Genomic DNA, 15,297 nt, shown 5'->3' on the forward strand with positions numbered 1-15,297 from the left:
AGCCTAATAATAAAAATTGTGTCTGTTGTGGACCTGCCTTGCATAAATCCAAATTGAATTTCTGATATTTGCAATCAATAAGTAAATAAATAAATATAAATAATTACTTTTATATCCGTAGATATTTCTTGAGTGGAAAGTAAACACAAAGAGGAAAAGTAGGGAAATTCACTCTAATCTAATGAAAACTGGTCGAGGACCTGGAAGTAATAAACAGTTGAGTGTTGAGATCTTCGATTCTTTTCCACAACCTTCTACCAGTGGTAAGAGAAATGATCAATTAATTAACAAAATGTTTTAATAGCTTTTTTTACAGCATTAAAAGTAGATGAGGTAAATGAAGATTTGGTATTTGTTGAAGGTAAGATTTCTTAAAATTTAAAAAATAACTTTTAAAAATATTCTTTATTTTAGATATTCCTTTAGTAGAATTAGAAACAATCCACAATTATGCTACAAAAATGGAGGAATCTGCAAATGGTATGTTAAAATATTTATGGTTGTGTATAAATAAAACAAACATTTATTGTAGATTCTTTATTAGATCAAACACAGGGCGAGGGGGAGGAGGAGGAAAGGCGAACTGAAGAAGGTATATACATGTATTTATTTTTTAATTAATAAACAAAGTGCATGTAGGTCTTTCTCAGACAAATGTATATTTTGTTAGCAGATTTTGTCACATGAATAAAAAATAATTAGAATGTATTATATTTTGGAATTAAATAAATACAATAAGTACTATAATGAACAATATTTATAGCACAATCAATTATGATATTTTGACACATGAACTAATTCGAACAGAAAAACTATTTTTTATGGAAATATGAATGTTCTTAAAAGATACAGCATGTTTGCCTTTATTAGTGTTAACAAGTACTGTAACGATAAGATTACTTTATCGTTACTGAGAAATTTAAAATAACTTAATTCTGCCTGTAAGGTATGCAACCAACTATACATGTAATCGTATTATCAATTGTTTATCAATTGGTCAAACTGCTTACCTGCCGCTTCCGCTTAGCTTGGAACTGACGGAAGCCGACGATTTTAAAAGTGTAAGAGCTCACTTTATATCTAACCTTTGAACAGGGCAGAAGGTTGATCCTTCAGCGACCAACGCCACGAGGTTAAAGTTATCAGAAAAAATTTTAAGTTATTCAGAGGTGAATTTAAGTTACAGAAGGCGTTTTTTTTTTTAAATATTAGAAGTTTTGGGAAAAGAAGATTTTGGTTTAATTGTTGAAATATTGTTGCGTTGGGTGAGTTTCATTTTAATTAAAGTACATCATTTTTTTTTAACCATTATTAGTTTCATATTAATATCATTTATTCAATAATTTTACCCTAATTATATCAGTCAAATCACGTTCAGAATTCTTTCTGTTAGAAATTCTCCTAAGTACACGTTCTCATCAATATCCAAGCAATTCGGTAATGTAAGGAGATCCTTCATTACTATTTGCCTATAATATATTCGTGATAAGTTAAATTTTAATTCTTCATTGAAATATTCATAGTAAAATCCTAACATTTTTTTTTATAAATAGGTACATAGTTTTCGATTAATTTTCCAAGGTCACAAAAAGTGTACGAAACCTTCACTAATTATCATCATTCGGACTAGTTTTTCTTGTCCTAACCGCCTTTTTGTTTATCAACTCTGAATAAAGCTAATGAGAGCTTCTTTGATTTTATTTTCGTCGCTGGAGGAAGAAGGAATATAAAAGTCAATACAATAAAGATTATTTTGGATTTGGGGTAATGGATTTCAGTTTAGTTTAGTTGGAGTTTTTTTTGGGTTTTTCCCGGGTATTGGAGTAGCGGTTCAGTTTGGTGTTAGAACAGTGGGCTTACAGCTTTCATCCGGACGAGTCCCAGCGGCGTAAGGCGTCCGGAAGAAGAACCTTCTCGGTTTGAGAGTAGTCAGGTTCTTTTTTTTATTGTTTTCGTACTATTTTAAAAATAAGTTACTTAAATATTGTTTAAACTTTTAGTGAGTGAACGAACCAAAACTTAATAATAATTTTAGTCAATTTTCATAATTCATATTTGCGTATCATTATCTATATAACATTCAATTTTGTCTTAACATCATTTGCTTATTTTTTGTCATTAAATATTTTAAATATATATATATATATATATATATATATATATATATATATATATATATATATATATACATATATATCATCATCATCATCATGTGCAGCTTTATCAACCGTTTCCAATTACGGTGCAGCCTCCCTTATTTCAATGTTATTCTATGTTCTTATTATTATTCGACGATGTCTTAGTTATACGTTGTTCTAATAATTTGCGCTCATTTGCGCCCATATTTTTCTATCTTGTGCTATTCGAGACCACGTTGTTCCTGTTAATTTTCTAATATCATAATCCCATCTGTTCTCTAAAGCTCTGGAGAGATTAGGAAATGCCGAAAGGTCTTAATCTCGATGAAGGAAAAATCCGAATCTGCACCTCCACGCGGTAGAGGACGGGCAACATCAATTTTGATGGCTAACGCAGATAGGGACCGAGTGATTGCCGGTATAAGCAGTCCCCCACTTACCGACCAACGGCTCCGGGCGGACGAGTTGGTAGGTGGTAGGGCACTCTTTTGTCCTGGGGCTGAGAAACCGGCCCCAAAGGCGGAAGAATCAATGGTTTGGTCAACGGCATAAGAATATAGAAGGCAACGAGAAACCACTATATTAAAGATCCCTATGGATATCTCTAGTACAATTATAATGGCTGTACAACTCAATAAAAAGTCGCATACTGATCATGGACATCGGAGACCAAGATCCGGCAAGAGAGGTCATTCCCATGACCACAGGGCCTCTCAGGTCGTTAATATGCAAAATCCCTGTGAAATACCCAATTAAACACCTTTAAGAAAAGTCCACACGAATTGTCTGAAGAGGATATCCACTTGGAACGTTAGGACGATGGCTCAATCAGGAAAAATCCAATGCGCAATTAAAGAAATGGAACGCATGAAAATAGAAATAATGGGCATAAGTGAAATGAGGTGGCCTGACTCAAGTTATTGTGATATAGAAGACTACAGAGTATACTATTCAGGATCAGAAAATGGTAAATATGAGAATGGGGTTGGAATTATCACGCATAAAAGTATAGCCAAACAAGTCAACAACTTCATACCAGTGAACGATAGAATCCTCCTGTTACAAATAAATACGTCACCGGTGAACACAAACATCATACAAGTCTACGCACCCACAGCAGACCATAGTGATGAAGAAATATCAGAATTCTACAAACAAATAAGCAACCTTATAAGAGATATACCGAGACACGAACTCCTTATAATCATGGGAGATTTCAATGCAAAAATAGGTAACGGAAAAGAAGGGCAACATATTGGTCCACATGGATTAGGAGAGAGAAATCAACGCGGAGAAACAATGAGTATCTTTGCAGCTGAGCATGACTTAATCGTGCTAAACACATTTTACAAACTACCGCCTAGACGCCTGTATACGTGGAAATCACCTAGAGACAACGGAGAAGACGTTATTATTAGAAATCAAATAGACTATATGCTTGTTAACAAAAGATATCGAAATAGTTTCAACAGTATTAAAACCTACCCAGGCGCTGATATTCAATCTGACCACAATCCTTTAGTGGGCGTGTATAGAACTAAGTTAAAGAAAATACGCGGAAAAACTGTAAAAAAAAACATGACATGAGAAAACTGAAATGTAGCGAAGTAAAAGAAATAGTCAGCAAAACATTAAATAGAAAATTTAAAGAAATCGATAATACAACGGAAAGCACAGAAGATAAGATAGAATCCCTTAAGAAAACAATAGACGACATTAAAGACAATTTTATGAAGAACGAAGAAGGTAAGAATAAGACATGGATGACGACAGAGATTCTGCAACTAATGGAAGAAAGAAGGAAAAACAAGAACGATAACTCCATGTATAAAACATTACAGCGAGAGATACAGAGAAAGATCAGAGAAGCCAAACAGAAAGAACTGGAGAAAAAATGCCAAGAAATCGAAATTCTCCAAAGTAAATACGACGACTTCAACGTGCATAAGAAGGTAAGAGAAATTACAGGTAAATGTAAAAACAGAAGAATAAGTAAACTTGTTAATAACAATGGAGAGATAATCGTGGACAAAGAGAGTATCAATGATACCTGGAAAAATTACATAAGAAATTTATTTTTTGATGAGAGAGAGAACCAGCCCCCAATACCTACGGAAACAGGACCACCTATACTAGTGGCAGAAATAAGAGCAGCCATAATATCACTAAAAGAAGGTAGAGCTCCAGGACCAGACGGAGTACAATCTGAATTTCTTAAACTTCTTGATGATGAATCTTTAAGAGTACTATGTAAAATCTTCAATAATATCTATGACACAGGCAATATCCCAAAAGATTGGCTACTTTCAGAATTTATTACCTTACCAAAGAAACAGGGAGCAAAAAAGTGCGGAGAATATAGGCTAATAAGTCTAATGAGCCATACATTAAAACTTTTTCTTAAAATTATACATCGTAGAATATACAAGCTATGCGAAGAGAGAATACAAGACACACAGTTTGGATTCATGAAGGGCGTAGGTACAAGAGATGCACTGTTTAGTCTACAAGTATTATTTCAAAGATGCAGAGATATGACTTGCGATATTTACACCTGCTTTGTGGACTACCAAAAAGCATTTGATACAGTTCAACACCAAAAAATGATGGATATTCTAACAAAAGCCCAAATGGATGATAAAGATCGGCGTATAATACAAAATTTATACTGGAACCAATCAGCCACAATAAGAACGAATTTTGGAGGTGAACCAACGGAAATGATCCAGATTCTACGAGGCGTTAGACAAGGTTGTATACTTTCACCTATATTATTTAATCTATATTCAGAGGAAATATTTAGTGAAGCCTTGGAAAAATGCGAACATGGAATACTTCTAAATGGAGAACGCCTAAACAACATCCGTTATGCAGACGACACCGTTATTTTTGCAGACAGTTTGAACAGTTTACAGCAACTGATAAACAAAGTAAATGAAGTAAGTGAAAGATTTGGACTTCAAGTAAATATAACAAAAACTAAATTTATGATCATCAGCAAAAATAAAGTTAGAGACGCTCAACTACTTATCAATAATACACCAGTGGACCGAGTAAAACAGTATAACTATCTTGGAACAACAGTAAATGAACAATGGGATCACTCACAGGAAATAAAATGTAGAATAGAGAAGGCTAGGAGTGCATTCAATAACATGGCCAAACTCTTTAAAAGCCACAATCTTAATCTGGAGATAAAAGTAAGGCTCCTACGATGTTATATCTTCTCAATATTGTATTACGGAGTTGAATCCTGGACACTAACTGAAGCAATGGAGAAAAAACTTGAAGCCTTCGAGATGTGGCTATACAGGCGGATTCTAAGGATATCATGGACAGACAAGATAACCAACGAGACCGTATTACGAAGAGTGGGCAAAGAAAGAGAGGTGATGTATACCATTAAAAGGAGAAAGTTGGAATATCTCGGACATATAATGAGAAACAGCACTAAATACAGATTACTGAAGGTAATCCTACAGGGTAAAGTATTCGGAAAGCGAGGAATTGGGAGAAGGAGAATATCATGGTTGAAGAACCTGAGGAAATGGTTCTCCACAACAACAACGAATCTATTTAAAGCATCAGTCAATAAAATAATTATAGCCAGAATGATTGCCAATATTCGGAACGAATAGGCACTGAAAGAAGAAGAATAATCCCATCTGAGATTTGGGCGCCTCTTTGGTCTCTTAGCGTTCCTGGGGTACCACATAGTTGTTCTAGTGGTCCATCTGTTATCTGTTCTTCTTGCCATATGTCCTGCCCATTGCCATTTCAGGGATTTTATTCTTTGGATTACATCAGTCACCTGGGTTTGCCTCCGTATCCATTCAATTCTTTTACGATCCCTCTTTGTTATCCCTAGCATACATCTTTCCATTGCTCTTTGAGTTACTTGGAGTTTCGACGTTATTTCTCTCTTTAATATCCAAGTTTCACATCCATATGTCAAGAAGGGTAATATGCATTGATCAAATACTCTCTTCTTGAGGTATAGTGGCATTTTGGACTTGAAGACTATGGAATTTCGTCCGAATGCTGACCACGCTTGTTTTATTCGTCTGTTGATTTCCGGAAGTAGTGATCCCGATTTATGTATGAGCTGTCCCAGGTATATGTATTCATCTACTACTTCTAGCGAGGTTTCATTAATTTTTATTTCCACGTTGGCGATCAGATCATTGCACATTATTTTAGTCTTTGCTAGGTTCATTTTTAGGCCTACCTCATTGCTGGCTGTATTAAGGTCATTAATTTGCAGTTGTAATTCTTCAGGACTTCTAGCAATTAGAATGATGTCATCAGCGAATCTAAGATGGTTTAGGTATTCTCCATCTATACATAGACCTTGGTTGTTCCAGTCTAATTTCCGGAAGATATTTTCTAAGGTTGCAGTGAAGAGCTTAGGGGATATGGTGTCTCCTTGTCGGACTCCTTTCTGAGTGGGAAATTCTGGGGTATTTTCATATATGCTTACTCTAGCTGTGGCCTCTTTGTATATATTTGCTAGCGTTTCGACATATGGTTTATCTACTCCTTGGTCGACAAGAGCTTCTATGACTGCTCTTGGGTATACGGAGTCAAATGCTTTCTCGAAGTCTATGAATGCTAGCGCCAGTGGTAGATCATATTCTTTTGTTCTGCTCATTACTTCCCTTAATGTTTGAATATGATCCATTGTGCTGAAGCCACTTCTAAAGCCTGCTTGCTCTCGGGGTTGTGCAGCGTCAAGTGTGTTCTGTATTCTGTTGTTAATGATTTTGGTGAATACCTTGTATATCACAGGTAGCAAGCTGATCGGTCTATAATTTCTAATGTCTTCCTTGCTACCTTTCTTGTGAATAAGGATTATGTTGGCTGAATTCCACTTTTTTGGAATATGTCTCGATTTTAGGCAGTCTGTGTATATTTTTGCTAGGATTTTCCAAGTTGTTTTACCAGCAATCTTTAGAAGTTCGGCTGTAACACCGTCATTACCGGCTGCCTTGCCGTTCTTCATGCTCTTAAGAGCTGCCTCTACCTCATCCACGAGAACATCTAGTACATCTTCTTGAACCGCAATTTCTTCTTCGCCTATTTCTTGTGCTTCCGGAGCTTTATATAGACCCTCATAGAATTCGGTTACATGTTTTATTATTTCATCCCTATTTGTGATCCTTCCGTTGTTGTTTCCCAATGCTATTATTTGTTTTCTACCGATTGCCAACTTCCTCTTGGTTTTCCTATAGCTTTTACTGTTTTCGATTGTATTTTGTACAAGTCGTTCATTGTAGGTTTTTATATCTTCTGCGATTTTTTTCCGTATTACTTTGCACAGTTCGGTATATTCAATTCTATTAATATTGGAGTTAATTTTCATTTCTCTTCGTTGTTTCAGGAGAGCTGTTGTTTCATCTGAAAGTTTTCTATTGCTGTTGTGTGCTTGTGATCCTCCAACTTCTTTGGCGCAATTTAAGATTGTTTCCATTAAGTGTGTGCTATTCGTTGGGTCTTGTAACTTTTCTTGAATTAAATTTTGATAGCGTTCCGAGTTGTTCCTTAGGTTAGTGATATTTACCCCTGCAGTTGGTTTCTGGAGTAATTTCATTCTTTCTAGTTTAGTGTTTAGAACGACCCGAGATCTAATTAGTCTGTGATCGCTACCTGTTCGGAATTTGTTGAGCACACTTACATCCTTTATGGTTTTCAGCTTATTAGTTAGGATGAAATCTATTTCGTTCTTGGTAGTTGCATTGGAAGCTAACCATGTCCATTTCCTATTGAGGTTCTTCTTAAAATAGGTATTGGCGATTGAGAGGTTCTGGTAATGTGCGTATTGAACCAGTCTCTCTCCCCTTTCATTTCTTTCTCCAATGCCAAAGTTGCCGACACATTGTTCTTGATTTGATTGTTTACCCACTTTGGCATTAAAGTCCCCGACTAGATACTTAAATTGGCTTTTGTTCTTGTTAAGCACCTCAGTTATTTCATTGTAGAATTCCTCTATTTCCTCATCGGAGTGGGATATGGTTGGTGCATATACTTGCACAATTTGGATGGTGTATCTTCTGGATAGTCTTAGACTTAGACTAGCTACTCTGTCTGAGGTGCTTGCTATGTCGACTATCCTATCCTTCCATTTCTTATTAATTAGGAACCCCACTCCACTTGTTCGTCCATTTTCTGTTCCTTTGTGATAGAGGATGTTGCCCGATTCAAGTTCTATTAACTCTTCGTCCTTTCGTCTTACTTCGCTTATTCCGATCTATCATCCCATCCCACTTAATCCCATTTAATATTGACTGCTTCATTTTCTAACTCTATGAGTCTTGCCTGGTTCGCTAACGACCTGCAGTTATAGGTCGCTACGTATAGTGTTGTTGATCTGGCTGGGTAGTGGTTTAGACTCCGCAGATTCTTAGCACCCTCTGCCCTCCTGACTGGTTCCCGAGAACTACCCATCTCGGGGTCAGTTGGGCCTACGGAGAATGAGGGCCGCGGCTTTCTTTTTCCTTTATTCATAAGGGGTCGCGAGGCATACCTTACCACGCTGCCTCAGGTCGGGTTGGTAAGGGGCAAGTGTTGTCGTACAATTTTGTCGCTTTTGCCAGTAACCATTGAGTTATATTATATTAATTAGATTTATAGTTCCATCGTTGATTAAAATCAGTTTCCCAGACATTATCTAAAAAATTGAATGTTTCACATTTTTCATCAAAATTATCATCATTGTTGTTGTATTTTGGATCAAAAGTCGTATTATTCATAAAAACTGTAACAAAATGAGATTTTCTGTTGCTATTTTATCCATTTACTTTACTTACTACCAAATTTCAAATTTTAATATATATGAGATCTTAACGGAATTTTTCATATATTGTCATTTTGACAGTTTTGTTATATAAATAATCAACTGGATGCATTTTCATAAAAAAGGTACTTTGGGGTACCGTAAACAAACCCACAAACTGATACATATACAAAACGTGATTAAAATGTTCATAAGTAATTGTCAAAAACACTATAATACATATATATATATATATATATATATATATATATATATATATATATATATATATATATATATATATATATATATATATATATATATATATATATATATATATATATATTCCAATTGGCATGCTAATTGGGATAGGTAATATGACCTGAATAAAATACATAGAATTTCAACTGAACTATATGTGAGATGTCCTTTATTTTAATGAAATTTTATATAACAATCAATCCTGTCATATTTGCAATAAACTAACTTTAAATATATGAGAAGTTGTTTTCTATCATGGACCCAAATGTTATTTTACATTGATTTTTAATATGTGTTATAACTAAGCTCTTTTTATAATTCTTTTTTTTTTAAATGATCGCAAAATTAACTGTCTCTATTATTTATTCAATTTATTTAATTAATAAATGAAAACCACACTCCTGCTCTAATGAAAATTGACTGACCTTTCTTTCTTTGCCGTTGCAATTCTATGGCCACGCCACAAAAAAAATCCTTTCTCTGCTTCTGCTCCTATTGTGGTCCAGATGACGTACACCTTTCTCCTATCTGTCCTTGTATCTGCAACCCAACAACTCGTGTTAGTCTATGCAGTCTCCTTTTGAGCCAATCTCCGCGCCTGTTTATAACTCCAAATGTTTCCGGCTTCGTCTGATATTAATATTCTTTTACCCTTTGGTTTTTCTATCTCTCTGTACCCCGTTCCTCACACTGGTCAGCTTTTACACAGCAAATAAACACACCCGGTAAATTACGTCTTCGGGACTTCAAACAAACACAAATCACAAAGCTCCTTCCTTCTTGGACGACGAAAACTGACTAACTACTTTTTTCCTCTCTCCTATCTCATAGCCAAAAACCACCACCTCCTTGCATTCAAAAATTTACCAATAAAAATCATCCACCTTTGTGACGTATATCTTTACCAACCAACTCTCTCTATAAAACGTCATTCGGGTAATTCCAGAAAACAACATTCTTTAATTATTCTAACTAAATCTATCTGCTTTACAAATATTTCTTACTAATAGCTACAAACGATACCTGTTTCTCAATTCAATGTCTTTTGTTAATAAACTTTTACCGATATAATCTTTCGGGGAGAAAAACCACCGCAAATCCCGGTCTATTGTTTACACACTTTCTATATACACTTTTATTCCGGGTAAATCCATTCCACAATAACCGACTTATTTAAATTTCTTATCGATAATATTTGAAAGTCTTGTCTCTGAGGCCTAATGAACAATTCTTCGAACAACTTAAAATACATATTTTGTCTTATACAGGATGTTTGAAAATTTATATGCCCGTGTCTTTATGAAATATCAATAATTTTAATTTTTATTTAAGTAATAAAATTTGTATATCGGTTTTTTATTGCTTATGGACATTCAAAAGTACAACAATATATATATATATATATATATATATATATATATATATATATATATATATATATATATATATATATATATATTAGTAATAACAGGGTAGGAGTGGATTTTAATACACTTTTGTAAGGTCATTTGTGCACAAAGGTTCATTCTGTATTTTTACAGCCCTACTGGTAATGTCACTGATTCATCTTGGATCTGTTCCTTTCTGAACAGACCAATTTAAATATATCTACAGGTTATCTGATTGGAATCAACTTAGAAATTGTCAAACTGATACATTGTGTTAAATATAGGGAGGGGTTATAATTGTTTGAATATATAAATAGGTTGGTTGTCAGTAAATTTTGTTTTAATTAATGAATAAAACTTCATAATAAAAGTTCATACTTTTCTAGTACATTAGGGAATGTAAATATATTGTATAAAAAAAAAAGGGGTCAATAGGATTTTGTATGATAAGTGTATTTAAAATTAAATATATATATATATATATATATATATATATATATATATATATATATATATATATATATATATATATATATATATATATATATATATATACAGTATACTCCCTCTATAACGAACACGGTTATTACGAGTTTTCGCTTATAACGAGATACATTAGATATAACGTGAAATTTCTATTGAACTATAACCCTCTATAGCGAGGTAAATTTGCTTATAACGAGAGAAAATAAGATTGAAAACCGTGTTTTTTTACGTTTTGGCCTGACCGTAGCTATAAATAAATACCCTTTTTCACTGCTGTCTGCAATAAACTTCTTACAATTTATGATTCTTAGTCGGTAATTTACAATTTATGATTCACAAGTGTCATTGTAGGGGGTTGACCATTCACACCTAATAATATAGGTCTTAATAGACAAGATGTGGAAAGTGTTTTAAATGTTGCCAGAAACTTTATCTAAAGAAAAAACGCAAATGAAGTAGCATAAAACTGTTTCACATCTTTAGAAAATATGATAGATAGAATACTGAAAAATTTAAAGCAGTTAAAAATGACAGATTTCTTCCAATTGCAGAAGCAGTAGTTTATGTTTTTCTTGAAAATACGCTTTATACAGAATACAGATTTTTTGTTTTAACGTATATCATTGACAATAAAAGTAAAGAACTCTTTTTTGTTTTAATGTATTTCATTGACAATAAAAGTAAACAACTTTTTTTTCAAAAACGCCATTCAAACAATATTTATTAGCATCTTATATTGCTCCGAATGGCTTCACTATACAAAGTTAATGTTTTAGAAAACTACGAATTCATATGTATGCACAGTATTATTGTTGTTGGATATAACGAGGTCCGCTTATAACGAGGTAAATAGTCTGCCATTTCAGTTCCCGTTATAGAGGGAGTCTACTGTATATATATATATATATATATATATATATATATATATATATATATATATTTAACTATATATATATAACTTTGTTGAGGGGATTTTCTTGTAGGGTATTTAAGTTAAATTGTACATTACGGTTTACAGGTTTTCTATTTTATTATTATTAAATTGGGTTATAAGGAATAATCTGTTTTATTAAATCACCTTCTTTTTTTTTAATAAGGTTATATCTAGTTACAGAAAACATAGTTAGCAGCAGCAATAAAGTCACTAGGTGAAGTGTTTGTTAGACTAAGAGTCCAGTAAACATCTTCCCTGGCGCCCAAATCATTCTTCTCTCCTATATTCCTGTTGTCAGTACTTACTTCGTAAGTAAGTTCGTTTTGGTTATTCTTATATTTTCTTAGTTAATATACATCTTTTCTATTCTTTACTGTTTTCTCAGGGCATGCAAATAGGCCTAACCCTACCTTGAGTATCAACTGGCCAGTCTCAAGCATACCCAGCTAGCCGAACTAGCTAGCCGTTTCAACTTTTATTTTAATTTAGTTTCAAACTTATCTTCACACTACTCTACAGATCTTATAACATCGGGGACATTGTCCCAAGTGATCTGCCTACTATTTGTTACAGTAGCGCCCAAAGTGAAGCAACATAAATTTGTTACAGTGGCGTAGTCCAACGTGGAGCCCAGATTTTCAGTAAGATAGTATTCCTTAATTCATTTGTCTCTTTTTAAACTGTTTCTAGTTTGTTTGTCTATTTTTGCATATTTTGTAGTTATTTAGATCCAGTGTTCTTTGCTACAGTATCTCAGAAATATTGAATAGTGTCTTATATTGCTGTGTTGGTGGTTTTGTTAACTTTAAATTAATAATTAATTGTAAACCTTCATTTAGTATATTTTTGATAATTATATTGGTTTGACATTTCTGGTTTGATCGGGTTAGTGATACCTGTACATTAGTTGAGAAATATTGAATAATTTATTGTATTACTATTTACATTGTTATCAGCCAATAGTGGTTTTGTTTAGGTGCGATCACACTATATAATATATATATATATATATATATATATATATATATATATATATATATATATATATATATATATATATATATATATATATATATGTATATATATATATATATATATTTTTTTTTTGTCAATTATTGCATACTCTATATAAAAATAAGTTCAATTTACTTATTGTCATTTTATATCTCAAACCAATTTTAAATTATTTTAAATATATTTATATTTAAAGGTATAGGTACACCTTTATTAATTTACATTTGGTTAAACACATTGTTGATTTTGGTTTGTTGGTGATATTTTTTTTTCTTCCTCTCTTTCATCATGTGTACCTTTAAGGCTGAGAATTTATTAGTTAAGGAAGTGGATTATGAGCTGAGGATAAGGGGAATTCCCTTTGAAGAGTCTACCAAGGTTGAGAAAAAACACCAATTATTGCGCGGTGCCTTGAAACAAGAGCAAGGAAATAGGAGCTTTCAACAAATTTCTTCTGTAGATATTCCTTTTCTGGAACAACAACAGGAGATAAACCAGACGTTGGAGGACCTGGCTCAGAGGATATCCGATTTTAGAGGGACTGTCCATGATAGCATGTATTCCACGTTAATTTCACGTCTTGCTCATATCTCTGGTCGTGCACATTTACTATCTTGCTCAGATGAGGAGCAACAAATTTTCAAGCGCTCTATTTCCATTAGAATTCTTAGTTTAGAAGGTAAACTTGATTCTCGAGTAAATCCGGCAGCCACTTCCACTCCTATTTCTTCTGTTCATGCAGCTAATTCGTTTGCACACCCTAAACCAATTCAGGTATATAAGTGGGGAATTTTGTTTTCTGGTCAAGGTCATCATGATGAAGTCATTACCTTTTTGGAGAGAGTGGAATGTCTTCGTATTTCAAGAGGTGTGAGTGAGGATGATCTTTTTGCAGCTTCTGTTGAATTATTTACAGGTCCTGCGTTTACTTGGTTTATGAACAACCGTCATAGCTTTTCCACTTGGTCTGAGTTGGCTCAGAAATTAAAATCTGATTTTCTGCCTTATTCTTTCCAAGATGATCTCCTAGATGAAATCAAAAACCGTAAACAAAAGCCAAACGAACCTGTCACTATGTTTATTAACACCATTTTGGGCATGTGTAGTCGACTTGAGACTCCTCTATCCGACTTTGCCAAAATAAAGATCATTCTTAAGTGTCTAAAGATCATTCTTAAGTGTCTGTTGCCTTTTTACCATCAGCAATTAGCTTTAATGGACATTCAGAGTATCGAGGATATCACTGAGAAGTGTAAACGTTTAAAGGAAACTCTATCTTGGTCTTCTTCTTCTGCAAGGACATCTCGACCTACTTCTGGTCCTTCATTTAACTCAAGTTTCTCTAGAAATCGTTCTTGGCAACCCAAAACTCATACACAGAATGTGTCCTTTTATATTATACCTTCCATGCAAAATTCTATAATTCTTGGCATGGATTTTTTAAATGCATTTAATAGCACATTAAATTGTTCGGACTTTTCGTTCTCTATTTCTTCCTTTAATTTATCAACTGTAAGTGTTATTCGTGAATTTTCTAGTTTGTCTGGAATTTAACAAAAACAGTTAGAGGATATTATCTCTAAATTTTCATCTATTTCGTCTAAAGATAAATTAGGCCGTACACATTTAATGTCTCATACTATTGAAGTGAAAACTTCAACTCCTTTCAGACAGTATCAATATCCCATACCTCAAGCATGGCAAGCAGATTTAGGTAAAGAAATCGATTCAATGCTCTCCTTAAACATTATCGAACCTTCTACCTCTTCATATTGTAGTCCTCTGTGGCTTACAAAGAAGAAGGATGGATCATTCAGAATTTGTTTTGATGGTCGTAAATTAAACAGTATCACATCGAATAGGGACGCTTATCCTATCCCTCGAATAGATGTTATATTAACTCCAGAATGCGAAATACATCTCTTCCATTGACTTATCCAAGGCCTTCTTACAAATTCCTTGGAGTGAAGAGAGTAAGAAATATACTGCTTTCACTGTTAGTGGTAAAGGATTATTTCAATTTGTCACGATGCCTTTTGGTCTAGTTTCAGCTCCTCAGACGATGTGTCGTTTAATGGACTTAGTTATTGGTCGTATTAAAGAAGCTCTTACCAGTGCTCCTGTCATGACCTCTCCTGATTTCAGTGAACACTTTTACCTCATGACAGATTGTTCTAATACTGCTTCAGGTGGTGTCCTCTTTCAGATGAAAGATGGTTCTGAGCACCCCATAGCGTACACTAGTAAGAAGCTCAATAAGGCCCAGAAAAATTACTCCACTACTGAGCGGGAACTCCTTGCTAT

This window comes from Diabrotica undecimpunctata, chromosome 5 (genome assembly GCF_040954645.1).
Source record: "Diabrotica undecimpunctata isolate CICGRU chromosome 5, icDiaUnde3, whole genome shotgun sequence".
Taxonomy (NCBI): domain Eukaryota; kingdom Metazoa; phylum Arthropoda; class Insecta; order Coleoptera; family Chrysomelidae; genus Diabrotica; species Diabrotica undecimpunctata.